Here is a 16,904-nt window from a genome sequence, read left to right as displayed (position 1 = left end):
GGACAACAAACTGCTTGTTATGCAGGAAGCCCGAGACAGTGGAACATGTTTTCCTAAAATGTTGGGATCCAATTTTTTATTGGGATGTCCTTCAGAGGACGATTAAAAAGGAACTCCCTTTAAGTCCTTACGGCATCCGGTACTTATCAGTTGAAAGTGAAGAAGTGCCCTACGATTTAATTATGCTTCTTGGCCTCCACAGTTTGTGGAAAACGCGAATGCAGGTGCGACATGCAGACATAAATACAAGATCCACACGTGAAAACTTCATCGAAAGTGCAGTTTATCTTCGCGAATGTTTCAGGGCTCAGACTGATCCACCAGAGTGGATATCACTGTTTGATGATTTGTCACAAATGAAAAGTTTTTAGCACCACTCGCCTCAGCCCAAGTGTGGCTGAAGTGTTTTACCATATGTTACTTTGTATTACACGTCCAAGACGGCAATAAAGAAAAAAAAAAAAAAGCTCGTTGGTCTAGGGGTATGATTCTCGCTTAGGGTGCGAGAGGTCCCGGGTTCAAATCCCCGACGAGCCCTCTATTTTTTTTTTCGCTCTCAGCCCGAGCGTTACCAATGCCTGGATATTCGTAGTCGTTGTCCTCTTCTTTTTCTGCAGCCCGTCAAGGCATGACGGAGGTGTACACGCGCCGCGAACGTGAGCTGTTGCCGGCTCGTTGGTCTAGGGGTATGATTCTCGCTTAGGGTGCGAGAGGTCCCTGGTTCAAATCCCGGACGAGCCCTCTATTTCTTTTTTCGCTCTCAGCCCGAGCGTTACCAATGCCTGGATATTTGTAGTCGTGGTCCTCTTCTTTTTCTGCAGCCCGTCAAGGTATGACGGAGGTGTACACGCGCCGCGAACTTGAACTGTTGTCGGCTTGTTGGTCTAGGGGTATGATTCTCGCTTAGGGTGCGAGAGGTCCCGGGTTCAAATCCCGGACGAGCCCTCTATTTTCTTTTTCGCTCTCAGCCCAAGCGTTACCAATGCCTGTGTAGTCGTTGTCCTCTTCTTTTTCTGCAGCCCGTCAAGGCATGACGGAGGTGTACACGCGCCGCGAACTTGCACTGTCGTAGGCTCCTTGGTCTAGGGGTATGATTCTCGCTTAGGGTGCGAGAGGTCCCGGATTCAAATCCCGGACGAGCCCTCTACTTTTTTTTCGCTCTCAGCCCGAGCGTTACCAATGCCTGGATATTTGTAGTCGTGGTCCTCTTTTTTTTCTGCAGCCCGTCAAGGTATGACGGGGGTGTACACGCGCCGCGAACTTGAACTGTTGTAGGCTCGTTGGTCTAGGGGTATGATTCTCGCTTAGGGTGCGAGAGGTCCCGGGTTCAAATCCCGGACGAGCCCTCTACTTTTTTTTCGCTCTCAGCCCGAACGTTACCAATGCCTGGATATTTGTAGTCGTGGTCCTCTTCTTTTTCTGCAGCCCGTCAAGGTATGACGGGGGTGTACACGCGCCGCGAACTTGAACTGTTGTCGGCTCGTTGGTCTAGGGGATTCTGCTTCCGGCCACCGAGCATGACGGACGCATGATGACGGGCTCCGTTGGAGCGGCTTCAGCGGCCTTTTCTGGCCGCGGAAACAGGACGATGGAACAGGAGGGCACCTACCAAGTTGTTCTGCCAGGTCTGCCAACAGGTCGTTATGTTTTAAATACAGTTTTTTTGCACGCTGATATCACGGCGCGACCGTACCGGATTGAAGATTTCCGTGACGCATTGGCACCGCATTCGCTTCTTCCGGATGTTATCGCCCTGGGGGCGTATCGCATGAGCCATGTCTGGGCTATCACTTTCAAGGACGCGGACGCGGTGAAGAAGATCTCGAGCATCGGGGAGCTGCGTGTAAAAAACCGGCGCTGCCTGGTGATTGACCCGGCGAACCAGGACGTTCGACTGAAGCTCCACTGGCTTCTACACAATGTGCCTGATGAGGACGTGCGTGTCGCCTTTGCGCCCTATGGAAAAGTTACCGAAGTAGCCCGGGAGCGCTGGCGTGTACAAGGTATGACAGAGAAGGGATCAACCACCCGGCTTGTCACCCTCAAATTGAAAGCGGGCGTGAAGTTGGATGACTTGCCACACCAGCTGAGCGTTGGCGGTGAGTTGGCGCTTGTCGTGGTACCAGGCAGACCCCCGCTGTGCCTTCGGTGTCGCGGTACGGGCCACATCCGCAAGGAATGTCGAGTCCCGCGTTGCGGAATCTGCCGACGCTTCGGGCACGAAGAAGACCAGTGTACTCGCACTTACGCGAGCATTACAGGCCCGGGAACCAGCGAGGACGCGTCCGAGATGCTGATGGACGAGACGGATGCTGAGGAAGCAGCCCGTGTGGGTGGACAACCACAGCGCCATACTCAGCCATCGTTCACGACTCTGGTGAAGCAGAAGGCGGGGCCCTCCGGCGCAACAGATGGTAGTGTACAGGCGCAGCATAAGCCTGAACAGGACGACGATGACAAGGCAAAGGAGGCGGCGAAAGCCGCGGACGCTAAAGAAAGCAGCGTGGAGACCCCCGGCAACCAGGAAGCGGCGAGCACCATTGCTGGAAAACGTCCGCACGAAGAAAGCGGGGACGTCAAGCTGCAGCCAGGCGGTAGCGGCGATGAGCCTCCGCCGAAGGCAGGGGGAGTGAGACGCTCGTCTTTAAAACCGCGGCCGAACCTTCCGGCCGACCCGCGGAAGGCGGGGAAACAGCGTCCGTAGTAACACAGTGTCCTGGTCGGTGTCAGCACCGGTTGTGTTGGTCGACCGGTGTCAAGAGGTCCTGGCAGTCGTGAGGAAGGCTACGTCAACCATGAAGGTAGGCACCATGCGGATAGAGGCGTTTCTTCTTCTAAGACATGGCTTTTAATCTTATTGCTCCACTTCGAGTTGCGACTTTGAACGTCAGAGGTCTGGGAGCAAGAAGGCGACAATACCAGCTTAATCGCCTTCTTCTGGATAACGATATTGACATAATTGCTTTACAAGAGTCGAAAATAGAGAGCCAAGAGCACACTGACCGCATGGTGTCTTCCTTTCAAGCAAACTTTCATGTGTGCGTTTGTCATTCTGTTGGGACGTCGGGTGGGTGCCTTGTATTCATACGTAAGACGTTAAGAGTGAACGTAGAGTCTGTATTTGCATGCCCAAGTGGTCGCCTTCTGATTGCTGATTTCACATTTTCGAATTTTTGGTGGCGAATTGTTTGTGTATATGCTCCTAATGTAGAAAGCGAGCGTAAAATTTTCTTTGAATCACTTGAGCCATGGTTGAATGGCGACAAGCTTTTGCTTGTACTAGGAGACTTCAACTGTGTGTGCGCCGCAGCTGACAGAGTGAAGTTTAGGCCACTGAGAGACAAGAGCTCTGAAGTTTTGAATACTTTTGTGCATGAGTATGGTCTCGAGGATGTTGGCAATGTGTTTTCCACTGGGACCCACCCACAATACACGCACTTTCAGCGGGAGAGCCATGCGAGACTAGACAGAATGTATGTATCTGTCGATCTTATGCCGCTATGCTCAAGTTATGACGTTAAACCTGTGCCTTTCAGTGATCATTGCCTCGTGAGCATGACTTTAGGAATGAAGGGCAGGAAATTGCGCTTTAACTGGCACTTATGGAAATTGAACACAAAGCTTTTGGAGGATGAAGGGTTCATTATACAAATAAAGACCAAGCTAAACAAACTGCTAGACGCGCAGCCAGCTAGTTTTGCAACTGAATGGGAGGGGTTCAAAGAGTGGGTAAAAATGAAAGCAATAGGAAAGAGCAGCGTGGCTCGCTATAAAGAGAAAGAAAAAGAAAAAGAAATGAACGGGCAACTTGAATGGATGCTGAGCATGGAAAATAGCGCGCCGGGAACTTTCACGAAAGAAATACGGGAAGTGAAATGCCAGCTCGAAAGAATCGACGCGGACAGGTATAGGGCCGCCGTCATACGTGCAAGGTCTGAAAAATTGTGGGCTGGCGAAACGCCGACAAAACGAGCGCTATCAGACGAGAAAAGATACGCTTGCCAGAAAGAAATTAGGAGCATCCGATTTGACGGCCGGACTTCGGAAGATGCGAGAGACATTCAGTGTGCTATAGCTGAACATTTCACAGAACTTCTTAGCAGTAAGCTCGAGACCATAGAAGGCTTCCATGTAGACTTCTTGAGGCTGGTGCCAAGACTAGATGATGAAATTAAGGAACGTCTTGAACTGCCTATAACTTTACAGGAGATAGAAAAAGCAATAGACGACCTACCATCTGGGAAAGCTCCTGGACCAGATGGGCTAAGTGCGGCCTTTTATAAAACCTTTAAGCTTCCTGTTGCACAGTGCATGCTCCATGTGATAACTGAGGCTTATGAACGCAAACAGGTTCCATTGTCTTTCAACACGTCTCACATCGTTCTCATTCCCAAGACTGATGATCCGGAAGAACGACTGTTGGTGGGGTCATATCGACCGATTAGTCTCACCAACGTCGACTACAAAGTATTTATGAAGGTTCTAGCAAAAAGACTGCAGTCTGTGATCACGAAATTGGTAGGGTCTCACCAGACGTGTGGAATTAAAGGCCGTAGCATCGCTACAAATATACATGTCGCACGCAACGTATTAGAGTGTGTCGATGCAGTTGGCGGTCAGATAGCAATGATGCAGCTCGACTTGGCGAAAGCCTTTGACCGCGTCTCCCACGAAATCCTTTTTTCCATCCTGCAACACTCCAAACTAGGCGACATTATAGTAGAGGGCGTAAAAATGGCCTACAAGAACTGTACGACCCGCATTATAGTTAATGGCGATCTCACTGACAGACTTGCTGTACGTTCTTCAGTAAGACAGGGATGCCCGCTTTCCCCCTTGCTTTTTGCAGTGTATTTAGAGCCGCTATGCCTGGCAATTATCGACTCTGACCGAATTTCAGGTTACAGACTGCAGTCATCACACGTGAAAGTACTCGCGTATGCTGACGATATAGCGGTTTTTTGCGCTGATAGACAGAGCATCTGTGAAGCGACAATTGTGATTGAAAAATTCTGCGCTCAGACTGGAAGTCAGATCAATTGGGGAAAAAGTTCCGGTTTTTGGCATGGCGAATGGGACGTAACACCGGGTTCTTTTTCTCGGCTTCGATGGTCCACCTTGCCAACGCGGTATCTAGGAGTACCTCTGGATTGTTATCGCGATCCCAGCTCGTACTGGAAAGAAGAAACTTCGAGAATGAAAGAGAAAGCGGTCGCGTGGCAAGGAAGACAGCTATCAATGTTTTCCCGTGCCTCTATCTGTAATGTCTTTTTGATTTCGAAGCTCTGGTATGTCATGAATGTGCTGTGTGCGACCCGAACAGCTATTCAAAAAATGCATCGTGTTTTTGCTGTTTTTATTTGGGCGTCCACCTGGGAAAGAACTAGCCGAACTAACCTGTTTGTTTCCGTTAAAAGCGGAGGCCTTGGCCTGGCGCATCTTTTTTTTGCGTCAAGTGGTCTCGCGATTTATGTTTTTGCGTGATCAAAGTGATCCCTTTCTAAGATCTGTTATGCAAGTGCGCCTACAGAGACTGCTCCCTGGAAGGGTAGTCTCCTGTGATAACATGTGTGGTGCTGTGACAGGATACTTGCGCGAGGTTGTTCTTTCGTGCAAGATGCTGGAAGTACGTTTCAGCCCTGAATACCTATGTAATGTCAATAAGAAAAAGCTGTACAAAGCGTTGGTTGACGTGATGTTGCCGGAACCCATTTATCGGACACCACACTTTGGAGGCCCAGGGCAAGATATTTTAAAAAGAGTTAAGAACATGCCCGTTAGACCTGTGGTCAAAACCTTTTTTTTTAAGCTGCATTCCGGTACGCTGCCTGTTAAAACCTGGCTGCATGATAAAGGTTTTTTCGTGCCATGGACAACAAACTGCTTGTTATGCAGGAAGCCCGAGACAGTGGAACATGTTTTCCTAAAATGTTGGGATCCAATTTTTTATTGGGATGTCCTTCAGAGGACGATTAAAAAGGAACTCCCTTTAAGTCCTTACGGCATCCGGTACTTATCAGTTGAAAGTGAAGAAGTGCCCTACGATTTAATTATGCTTCTTGGCCTCCACAGTTTGTGGAAAACGCGAATGCAGGTGCGACATGCAGACATAAATACAAGATCCACACGTGAAAACTTCATCGAAAGTGCAGTTTATCTTCGCGAATGTTTCAGGGCTCAGACTGATCCACCAGAGTGGATATCACTGTTTGATGATTTGTCACAAATGAAAAGTTTTTAGCACCACTCGCCTCAGCCCAAGTGTGGCTGAAGTGTTTTACCATATGTTACTTTGTATTACACGTCCAAGACGGCAATAAAGAAAAAAAAAAAAAGCTCGTTGGTCTAGGGGTATGATTCTCGCTTAGGGTGCGAGAGGTCCCGGGTTCAAATCCCCGACGAGCCCTCTATTTTTTTTTTTCGCTCTCAGCCCGAGCGTTACCAATGCCTGGATATTCGTAGTCGTTGTCCTCTTCTTTTTCTGCAGCCCGTCAAGGCATGACGGAGGTGTACACGCGCCGCGAACGTGAGCTGTTGCCGGCTCGTTGGTCTAGGGGTATGATTCTCGCTTAGGGTGCGAGAGGTCCCTGGTTCAAATCCCGGACGAGCCCTCTATTTCTTTTTTCGCTCTCAGCCCGAGCGTTACCAATGCCTGGATATTTGTAGTCGTGGTCCTCTTCTTTTTCTGCAGCCCGTCAAGGTATGACGGAGGTGTACACGCGCCGCGAACTTGAACTGTTGTCGGCTCGTTGGTCTAGGGGTATGATTCTCGCTTAGGGTGCGAGAGGTCCCGGGTTCAAATCCCGGACGAGCCCTCTATTTTCTTTTTCGCTCTCAGCCCAAGCGTTACCAATGCCTGTGTAGTCGTTGTCCTCTTCTTTTTCTGCAGCCCGTCAAGGCATGACGGAGGTGTACACGCGCCGCGAACTTGCACTGTTGTAGGCTCCTTGGTCTAGGGGTATGATTCTCGCTTAGGGTGCGAGAGGTCCCGGATTCAAATCCCGGACGAGCCCTCTACTTTTTTTTCGCTCTCAGCCCGAGCGTTACCAATGCCTGGATATTTGTAGTCGTGGTCCTCTTTTTTTTCTGCAGCCCGTCAAGGTATGACGGGGGTGTACACGCGCCGCGAACTTGAACTGTTGTAGGCTCGTTGGTCTAGGGGTATGATTCTCGCTTAGGGTGCGAGAGGTCCCGGGTTCAAATCCCGGACGAGCCCTCTATTTCTTTTTTCGCTCTCAGCCCGAGCGTTACCAATGCCTGGATATTTGTAGTCGTGGTCCTCTTCTTTTTCTGCAGCCCGTCAAGGCATGACGGAGGTGTACACGCGCCGCGAACGGGAACTGTTGTCGGCTCGTTGGTCTAGGGTTTTCTTCAGGAACAATGATGATCCATTTCTTCAATCGGTCTGCAAGGTTAGACTTGCCAATTTGTTACCAGAGTTTATTATAAGCTCTCAAAGTGTACCGGGGGCAGTGTTCGGTTTCTATAAGGAAATTGTGCTGAGTGTTCGTTTCCTTGCTGTACGATTTTCTAAAGAATATTTGTTTACGGTCACAAGAAAAAGGCTGCGCAATGATCTATTGGACAGCGTTTTTCCCCCAGCTCGGTACCGAACAAGATACAGTCGAGGCCCAGGCCAGAATGTTTTGAAACGTGTTAAAAAAATGCAGGTACCGCCTGGTATGAAAACTTTCTTTTTCAATCTACACACAGGAACACTATCAGTTGCAACGTTTTTAGAAGAAAGGGGCTTTTACATGCCATTGGGCTCACATTGCTTCGAATGCAAACAACCAGAAATAATAGACCATGTTTTTTTACACTGTTGGGCGGGAGTTTTCTTTTGAGATGTTCTACAGCGAACAATAAAGAAAGAATTTCCTCTTGATCCACATGGCATAAGGTATTTACCAATAGATGACGAGGACGGAACACCTTTCGATCAGATAATGTTAACTGGCCTCTACTGTATATGGCGAGCATGCATGGCTGGGTTCTATTGCGATCCCGATGCAAGACCAGCCCGTGTTTTCTTTCGAGAACAAATAACTCGTTTTCTTGATGTGCTTGCTACACATGAGTGCCCTCCACTTTGGATGGCCAGGATAGAACCCCTGGCTAATATTAAAGAATTTTAAACAACGCCAGCTCATATATAACAGGCGGCTTTTACTTATTAATTTTTCTTAGCGGATGAGAAGTTCATCTGTCTGTGTATATATGTTCATTATGTTGTGCTTCCGATGTACTGCTGATAACGGGCAATAAAGAAAAAAGAAAGACTCGTTGGTCTAGGCATTCTGCTTCCGGCTCCCGAGCTGAACGGATCGCGGGATCATGGGCTCCAATGGAGCGGCATATGCGGCTGTTAGCCGCGGCAACAGGCTTTCGACGGAAGAAGATAAGGATTACCAGATAATTTTGCCTCGGCTACCTACAGGACGTATTGTTTTAAACACAGTTTTTTTGCACGGCGACGCTCGTGTTCGCCCGTTTCGTGTAGAAGATTTCCGAGACGCGCTTCAAGCTGTTGGTATGCTCTCTGGCGTCGTCGCCCTTGGAGCATACCAAATCAACCATGTATGGGCGGTGACGATGAAGACAGCCGAGGCTGCCGAAAAGCTGGCGGCCCTGAAGGAGCTGCAGGTGAAGGGGCGTCGCTGCCTGATCATCGACCCCAAGGAACAACAGGTGAAGCTTCGTATCCACTGGCTTCTGCATGGGATGGACGACGAAGACGTCAAGACCGCGCTGGCCTCCTTCGGCAAAGTGACGGAAGTGACCCGGGAGCGCTGGCGAGTGGATGGCTTTTCCGACAAGGGCTCGACGACCCGAGCAGTGCTGCTGCAGCTGAAGGCAGGAATGAAAGTCGACGACCTGCCCCACCAGATCCGCGTCGCCGGCGAGCTTGCGCTGGTGGTAGCCCCAGGACGTCCCATGCAGTGCCTGCGCTGCCGGGGCTCTGGCCACGTTCGTCGTGAATGCAAGGTTCCCCGTTGCTCGCGGTGCAGGCTTTTTGGACACAACGACGCGGACTGTGTGCGTTCATACGCAGTAGCCGCGGGTTCGGCGGAGAGCAAACCGTCGACGTTAGACCATGTAATGGACGTGACCGAGGCGGAGGAAGCGGCCACGGGAGCTGGAAACGGCAAAGTGGCGGCAGAAACCGGCGTGACGACCAAGCAAGCCGAAGGAGGAAGGAATATCCCTCCCCCCAAAGAACCAGTAGCTACAGTCGAGAGCGTGAAGACGGCCCCGCAAGAAAATGAGAGCCACCAGCCAGTTACGGATGCAACGCAGGCAGAGGCGGACGACAACGCGACCCCTGCTAGCACCCGCGTCGAATCCGTCTCGGCACCGGTCAAGAGATCCCTGCAGCACGAGGTGAAAGTCGACGGAAAGGCCGGCGGTGACTCCGAGGCACCACCCGCTAAGACGCTACCTGGAAGGCGCTCCACCCTCAAGCCTAAGCCGAACCTGGAGACTGACCGTAGGCTTACCCCGAAGCCGACCAAAGAGGAACCCGGGCGACGGCCACCGGATGGCCACGGAGGCGTCTAGCGGTCAGCTAGACGTTAAGGTGAGCACCATGCTCCGGGCCTTTTCCCCTCCGGTTTTCACCAATAATGGCTACCAACCCGTCGCTTAGCCTCGGCACGCTAAACGTTCGAGGTCTGGCCGCCAAAAGGAAACAGAGTCAGGTGTACAGACTACTAGTGGACCACGACCTCGACGTTTTAGCCGTGCAAGAAACCAAGGTAGACGGCGAGGAGGAGACCGGGAGCATGGTGCAAAGGTTCACGTATAACTACTATACGGTAGTGAGCCACGCCTTAGGGACTTCGGCAGGGTGTGTGCTGTTCGTGAGGAAGCTCCCTGGTCTTGTTATAGATGGTTACTTCTCCTGTACTTCTGGTCGACTTGACTTTTGTGACTTCAGCTATTGTAATGTCCAATGGCGCGTGTTTTGCATTTATGCGCCTAATACTGTGCAAGAGAGGGCAAATTTCTTTTTGAGTTTAAAGCATCATTTACATGTACAAAAAATGATAGCCTGTGTAGGCGACTTCAACTGCGTATTGAAAGCTGAGGATAGGTCTACGCGTCGCGTGGTTTGTGACAAAAGTAGTGATATCCTGGCGCAGATTACACACGAATTCGAATTAGAAGATATCGCAGAATGTTTTCGCGGTCACGGACACGTAAGCTACACTCACTTTCAGGGCACAAGTCACGCACGCTTAGACCGTATCTATCTTTCATATGATTTAGTTGAAAAATGCCAGTGCTACACAGTTACGGCCATATCATATTCTGACCCCTGCCTGGTAAAATGCACGGTGGGCAGGAAGAAAGAACGAAACAAGTTCGTCTGGGAACTGTGGAAATTGAATGCAGAGCTGTTACAGGATGAAACTTTTAACGAAAATGTAGTGGCTTCTCTGAATTCTTTTGGAGCAGACAGTTCTACGAAATTTGGTGAGGAATGGGAGTTGCTGAAGCAAAGCATTAAATTGAAGGCAATCGAAAGAAGTAGCGTACTGCGATATGAACAAAAGGCCAGAGAAAAGGATTTAACAACATTGCTAGAAAAATTTGCGAAGCTTGAATGCATGCAACCTGGCGCCTATCAACAAGATATGCGCGCCGTTAAGAAGAAGCTCGAGGTATTCGACGAAGATCGCTTCCGAGGTGCGCTAGTGCGCGCCAGAGCAGAAAGGCTATCATGCGGGGAAACGCCAACGAAAAGAGCACTGGGGCTAGAAAAAAAGCACTCGAGACGTAAGCAGATTGAGGCTATCGAATATGAAGGGGTGGTATTAACGGATAACAATGATATAGGGCGTGCTTTCTTTGAGCATTACAAAGAACGTTTTGCATTCAGGCCTGTCAACATGCACGATTTCAAGAAATTATTTTTGCAACGAATCCCACAGCTGTCGAGTGAGGTTAAAGAGACCTTAGAACGACCATTAACAGAACATGAAGTGATGAAAGCCATCGAAGACCTGAATCCTGGGAAGTCGCCAGGTCCAGATGGTCTTTGTGCCACTTGGTACAAATCGTTCAAAAGCCACCTAGCTCCTATCTTAACAGCAGTTTTCAATGAAGCATATGAACTGAAAATACTTCCACCATCCTTTGGCCAGTCCCATACAGTACTAATACCGAAAACAGAAGAGACCGAAAAGCTCAAGCAACTTTCCTCCTACAGACCCATAGCGCTTACTAACTGCGACTACAAAATATTGATGAAGGTGTTGGCACGACGGGTCCAGTCAGTTGTTCAGGAAGTAGTCGGCCCACACCAGACGTGTGGTATTCGTGGAAGAACCATTTTCACTAACATCCATAAAATGAAGTGCGTGCTGGAGTGTTGTGACGCCATGTGCGATGCAGTAGCCATCCTCCAGCTAGACTTGGAGAAGGCGTTTGATTGTGTTTCTCACGACATATTGCTTACCATCCTTGAACACGTTAATTTTGGCCACATAATCGCTGAAGGGGTGACCATGGCGTACCGGAGCTGCTATACCAGACTTATAATTAATCAGATGTTGGGGGCCCCCATTAACGTGAAGCGCTCCGTTCGCCAGGGTTGTCCACTCAGTCCACTCCTGTTTTGTGTCTACATAGAAACGCTATGTCTGGCCATCATCGAAAATGAATGTATTAAGGGGTTTTGTCTTCAATCAGCAGAAGTGAAGCTACTGGCATACGCTGACGATGTGGCTGTGTGCTGTAAAGACAAACAAAGTGTATTGAATACTGTTAATATCGTCAAAAAGTTTGGTAACGTCACTAACAGCTACGTTAACTGGCAGAAATGTTTGGGGTTTTGGCATGGAAGATGGGCGTCTACACCAGACCACTTTTCGAACGTAAACTGGGTCACGACGCCAGTTAAGTACCTTGGAGCACCCCTTGATGCCTACAAGGACAGTAGCGAGTACTGGAAGGAGCGTACAAAAGAACTAAAAGAAAAAGCCGACCGATGGAACGCCTGTCACTTGTCAATGTTCGCGAGAGCTACAGCGTGCAACATGTTTCTCGTGTCAAAGATCTGGTACGTAATGCAGGTCCTACAGTGCTCTCGTATTAATGTGCAGAAACTGCACCGCGTGTTCGCTGTATTCGTGTGGGCATCGAGCTGGGAGCGATGCAGCCGAGATAATCTCTTCCGACGTGTGAAGGATGGTGGTCTGGGGTTGGCGCACCTTTTCTTGCGTCAACTGGTGAATAGATTCTCCTTCTTTCGAGATACAAACGACCCATTTCTGCGCACGGTGATCCAAATGAGGCTGTCAAGATCACTTCCCGAATTCGTTGTAGGTACGGAAATAATGCCAGGACCAGTCCGTGGTTTCTTTCGGGAAATAGTTCAGAGTGTTTCTTTTTTGCGTGTTCGTTTTTCAAGTGCATATTTGTGGAGTGTAAAACGGAAAAAGTTATATCGTGATTTATGTGACAGTGTTTTGCTGGTACCTATGTACAGAGCCCCGTACAGTGGAGGCCCAGGCCTAGATGTATTGAAAAGGGTGAAGAAGATGCCAGTTCAACCAGCCACTAAATCGTTCTTTTTTAAATTACACACCGGTACTCTACCTGTTAAAATCTTCCCTGAACAACGTGGGTTCTACATGCCATGGGGAACCCACTGCCTTATATGTAAAAAAACAGAAAGCATAGATCACGTCTTCATCCACTGTTGGGAAGGGGTCTTTTTCTGGGACGTGTTACAAAGGACTCTAAAAAAGGAGCTACCTATAGATCCCCACGGAATCAGGTTTCTGCCAGTATATGACGACGAAGGTTTCCCGTACGACCTGATCATGCTTACGGGCCTCCACTGTTTATGGCGCGCAAGAATGGCGGGTTACCATTGTGACCCGGATGCCCCACCGGCGCGTCTGTACTTTTGTGAATCCATGCAACGGTATGTGGAAGCGATCAAGTTGCAACAGCCTGTTCCTGAGTGGCTGTCGAGGGTTGAACCCCTTACAGCACTAAAGGAATTTTAATCCGACAACGTCGTGCCACAGTAGCGGACGGCAGCGAATGTAAATATTACTGTTCTTTGTTCCGTTTGTGTATTCATCCCTTTTTGCTTCTTTGGTCTTTGTTTATATCATTTAGGAATTTGTGTTGTGATATGTCGAGGACTGGCAATAAAGAAAAAAAAAGACTCGTTGGTCTAGGGGTATGATTCTCGCTTAAGGTGCGAGAGGTCCCGGGTTCAAATCCCGGACGAGCCCTCTATTTTTTTTTTCGCTCTCAGCCCGAGCGTTACCAATGCCTGGATATTCGTAGTCGCGGTCCCCTTCTTTTTCTGCAGCCCGTCAAGGGATGACGAAGGTGTACACGCGCCGCGAACGTGAACAGTTGTCGGCTCGTTGGTCTAGGATCCTACTTCCGGCTACCGTTCGGTGCGGACGCAGAATGCCTTGCTCCGTTGGGGCGGTGTTTGCGGCTCAGACGAGCCGCGGTAACAGGAATGCTGCTATGGATAGCCAGGACTACCAAGTTATTTTGCCGCCTCTGCCTATAGGACCATGCGTGGCCAACGCGCTCTTTCTTCACGGAGACGTAAAGGCAAGGCCCTACCGAGTCGAAGATTTTCGAGACACGCTGGTTCGTCTAGGTCTGCTTCCCGAGGTTGACGCCTTGGGGGCTTTCCAGATGAACCACGTGTGGGGGGTTACTTTCAGAAGCCCAGATGCTATGAAGAAAATGCTGGCCCTCGGAGACATTACGGTTAAGGAGCGTCGCTGCCTGGTGGTTAACCCAACCAGCCAGGATGTGCGGCTTAAGCTCTACGGGCTCCTTCACAACGTGCAAGATGAGGACGTCCGCGCCGCGCTCACGCCTTTTGGGAATATTCCGGAGGTCTTCAAGGAACGCTGGCGCGTGCAAGGCATCACCGATAAAGGTTCGTCAACCCGCATCGTATCGATGAAGCTGAAACCCGGAATTACCATAGACGACCTCCCGCATCAAGTTCGGGTCGCCGGCATCATGACACTGCTGGTTGCGCCTGGGCGTGCCCCGCTCTGCCTGAGCTGTAACCGCACAGGTCATATCAGGCGAGAGTGTCGCGTACCACGCTTTGCTTTGTGTCGACGCTTCGGGCACGACGAAAGCTCGTGTGTGCGAACGTACGCGAATGTGGCGGGACCATCCAAAAGTGATGAAGTCATCCAGGAGCACACAAGACGGCTGGAAAAGGTGGCGTGGTGCAACGTCCTGATCCAAAGGAAGGCACCCGTGAACCAGCGAAGAAAGCGGACACCAAAGAATTAGAGGAGAAGCCCGCTCGAGCTAAAGGAAAAGAGCACCACGCGGAAAATGACAAGAACAAGAAAAGCAACGAGCCTGCGGAATCGCTCGGACACTCTCCGAGTCCCATGGACACGACGGAGCCCCTTAAAGGAGTGGGCCCGGTATAATGTCCACTAGAAGCTAACGAGAAAAGGGGCGAAGGATCAAGTGGATCAAGCCACGAGGAACCGCTTGCGAAAACACCGAGTGGCCGTCGGTCGAGCTTCAAGCCGACGCCTAATATCCCAACTGGCAGGAAAGGGCCAGCGTCGGGACCGACGTGAGCCCCCAGCAAGTGTTCGCAGTATGTGTGAGTACTGAGGTAGGGGAGGGGAGGATGTAAAGACTGACGTTGCATTCGAACGAAGTGAGTGTCAGTAGTCTGTTTAAGAAGGACTTCAGTTTCACGCGCCTCCTCACATTACCATGACAATACTTCTAGACACAGCCTTACGATTTGGTACAATTAATGTTCGAGGCCTTGCAGGAAGGCGCAAGCAATATCAGCTTTGTCGCCTGCTCATGAAAAAGAATCTTGACGTAATCGGTGTACAAGAAACAAAAGTAGATAGTGAAGAAGGGACGGATCAAATGTTGCATTCATTTAGGTCACGTTTTTACGTGTGTGTTTCGCACGCATGCGGTACTTCAGGTGGTTGTGCGCTATTTCTGAGGAGCGCTATAGGCCTCTCAGTAGAAAATGTGTTCACAGATGATAGTGGCCGGCTTGTTGTTTGTGATTTATGTTTCTGTGATATTAAGTGGCGCGTCATTTGCTTGTATGCGCCTAACAAGGTGAGCGACCGAAATAATTTCTTTGAAAGTGTTGAAAACCATTTGCAGTGTGACCGAATTGTTGTGATGATGGGTGATTTCAATTGCGTCTGTAATGTAAAAGACAGAGTTGGAAGCCCACCTATTCATGATGCAAGTGTGCAGTCTTTGAACGTAGCGATAGAAAAATACAATTTAGAGGATGTTGGGGATGTGATGTCCAATGCAGAGAGGCCACCATTCACTCACTATCAGCGAAATAGTCATGCCAGGTTGGATCGCGCCTACGTTTCAGCGGATCTAATACCATTGTGTTTTCTATATGAAGTGAATCATGTTTCCTTTACCGATCACAGCTCAGTCAACTTTGTCGTTGGTCCGAAAAAGCCGACCGGTTTTAACTGGGAGTTGTGGAAATTTACATTCAGCTCTTAGAAGATGAATTATTTTTGAGGGGTGTTAATGATAGCCTTCGCGGATGGTTCGAGACAGAACGCAAAAGTTATGCAGAAGCGTGGGAGAATTTCAAACAAGACGTTAAAATGTTAGCCATAGAGAGGTCTGGTGCCTTGCGCCGAGAGGAAAAGAAAAAAGAATTAGAAATGCAAAATAATTTAAATTTTTATTTAAGTGTTGAGAATGTCAGTCCCGGAAAGTATACGAAGGAAATAAAAGAAATTAAATCCCAGTTAGAACTAGTCGAAGCTGAAAGATACAAAGGGGCGCTCGTACGCGCACGCGCTGAAAAGTTATGGTGCGGAGAACAGCCGACAAAGCGCTCACTCGGGGACGAACAAGCTTATGCCTCGCGGAACGAGATAACAGCCGTAACATACGGCAATGAGGTTGTACGAGATAAAGAAACAATAAGACAGGCTTTTTATGAGCATTACTGCGAACTACTAGGGCAAGAACGCATTCGCGATGAAGGATTCGATACTGAATTCCTGTCGCTATTGCCAAGCCTTGAAAGGGAAGTAACGGAAAGGCTCGAAGAACCGATTACATTAGAAGAAATAAAATGGGCGATCGACTCACTAAGTTCCGGAAAAACGCCAGGGCCAGACGGTCTCAGCGCCGCTTTCTACCAAGCATTTAAGCAAGACATAGCCACTGCCCTTCATAAAGTAATTGCGGAAGCGTATGAAAACTGCGTGCTGCCCCTTTCTTTTCGTCGAAGTCATACAGTGTTGATACCAAAGTCCGAAGAACCTCATGTACTACTGTCGACAGGGGCGTACCGCCCGATAAGTCTCACAAACACAGATTATAAGATATACACGAAGGTTCTTGTACGGAGACTCGAAAATGTGATACAACAATTAGTAGGGTCGCACCAGACATGTAGCATAAGAGGACGATCCATTGTCACCAATATACATGTAGCGAGAACAATATAGGAAAGTTGTGACGCCTTCTCAGAAAAGGTAGCACTGTTGCAACTTGATCTTCAAAAAGCATTTGACAGAGTGTCACATGAAATCCTTTTTCTTGTTTTAAAACATGCCAAAATAGGTCTGTTCTTTTGCAAGGTGTTAAAATGTGCTTCGCTGGCGTATCTACGAAACTAATAGTTAACAGCCTACGGCTATGATAGAATTTAAGTCAGCACTCCGCCAAGGATGCGCCTTATCGTCTCTACTTTTTTGCATTGTACGTTGAACCATTTTGCTTAAAGGTTATTAGTAGTAATAACATAAGGGGATTTGCAATGGACTCCAGAGAAGGTAAAATCTTGGCGTACGCGGACGATATCGCCATATTCTGTCGAGACAAGCAAAGCATCTCTAATGCAGTAGAAGTGGCGAACA

At 49.1% G+C, this 16,904-nt stretch overlaps 7 non-coding genes across 7 annotated transcripts; all 7 read left to right on the top strand.

Annotated features, from left to right (window-relative positions):
• Positions 1-669: 669 nt before the first annotated feature.
• TRNAP-AGG (transfer RNA proline (anticodon AGG)) lies at positions 670-741 on the top strand. Its single transcript has one exon. It is a non-coding gene; the product is annotated as a tRNA-Pro (tRNA).
• A 132-nt stretch (positions 742-873) lies between these two features.
• On the top strand, positions 874-945 carry TRNAP-AGG (transfer RNA proline (anticodon AGG)). Its single transcript has one exon. It is a non-coding gene; the product is annotated as a tRNA-Pro (tRNA).
• Positions 946-1,274: 329 nt separating this feature from the next.
• TRNAP-AGG (transfer RNA proline (anticodon AGG)) lies at positions 1,275-1,346 on the top strand. Its single transcript has one exon. It is a non-coding gene; the product is annotated as a tRNA-Pro (tRNA).
• A 5,193-nt stretch (positions 1,347-6,539) lies between these two features.
• On the top strand, positions 6,540-6,611 carry TRNAP-AGG (transfer RNA proline (anticodon AGG)). The gene has a single exon. It is a non-coding gene; the product is annotated as a tRNA-Pro (tRNA).
• A 132-nt stretch (positions 6,612-6,743) lies between these two features.
• Positions 6,744-6,815, top strand: TRNAP-AGG (transfer RNA proline (anticodon AGG)). Its single transcript has one exon. It is a non-coding gene; the product is annotated as a tRNA-Pro (tRNA).
• Positions 6,816-7,144: 329 nt separating this feature from the next.
• Positions 7,145-7,216, top strand: TRNAP-AGG (transfer RNA proline (anticodon AGG)). The gene has a single exon. It is a non-coding gene; the product is annotated as a tRNA-Pro (tRNA).
• A 5,968-nt stretch (positions 7,217-13,184) lies between these two features.
• TRNAL-AAG (transfer RNA leucine (anticodon AAG)) lies at positions 13,185-13,259 on the top strand. Its single transcript has one exon. It is a non-coding gene; the product is annotated as a tRNA-Leu (tRNA).
• The last annotated feature ends 3,645 nt before the right edge of the window (positions 13,260-16,904 follow it).

Source organism: Dermacentor andersoni, chromosome 1 (assembly GCF_023375885.2).
Source record: "Dermacentor andersoni chromosome 1, qqDerAnde1_hic_scaffold, whole genome shotgun sequence".
Classification (NCBI taxonomy): Eukaryota; Metazoa; Arthropoda; class Arachnida; order Ixodida; family Ixodidae; genus Dermacentor; species Dermacentor andersoni.
Note: the sequence above shows the minus strand (reverse complement) of the source record. Positions and strands in the feature narration are given on the sequence as shown.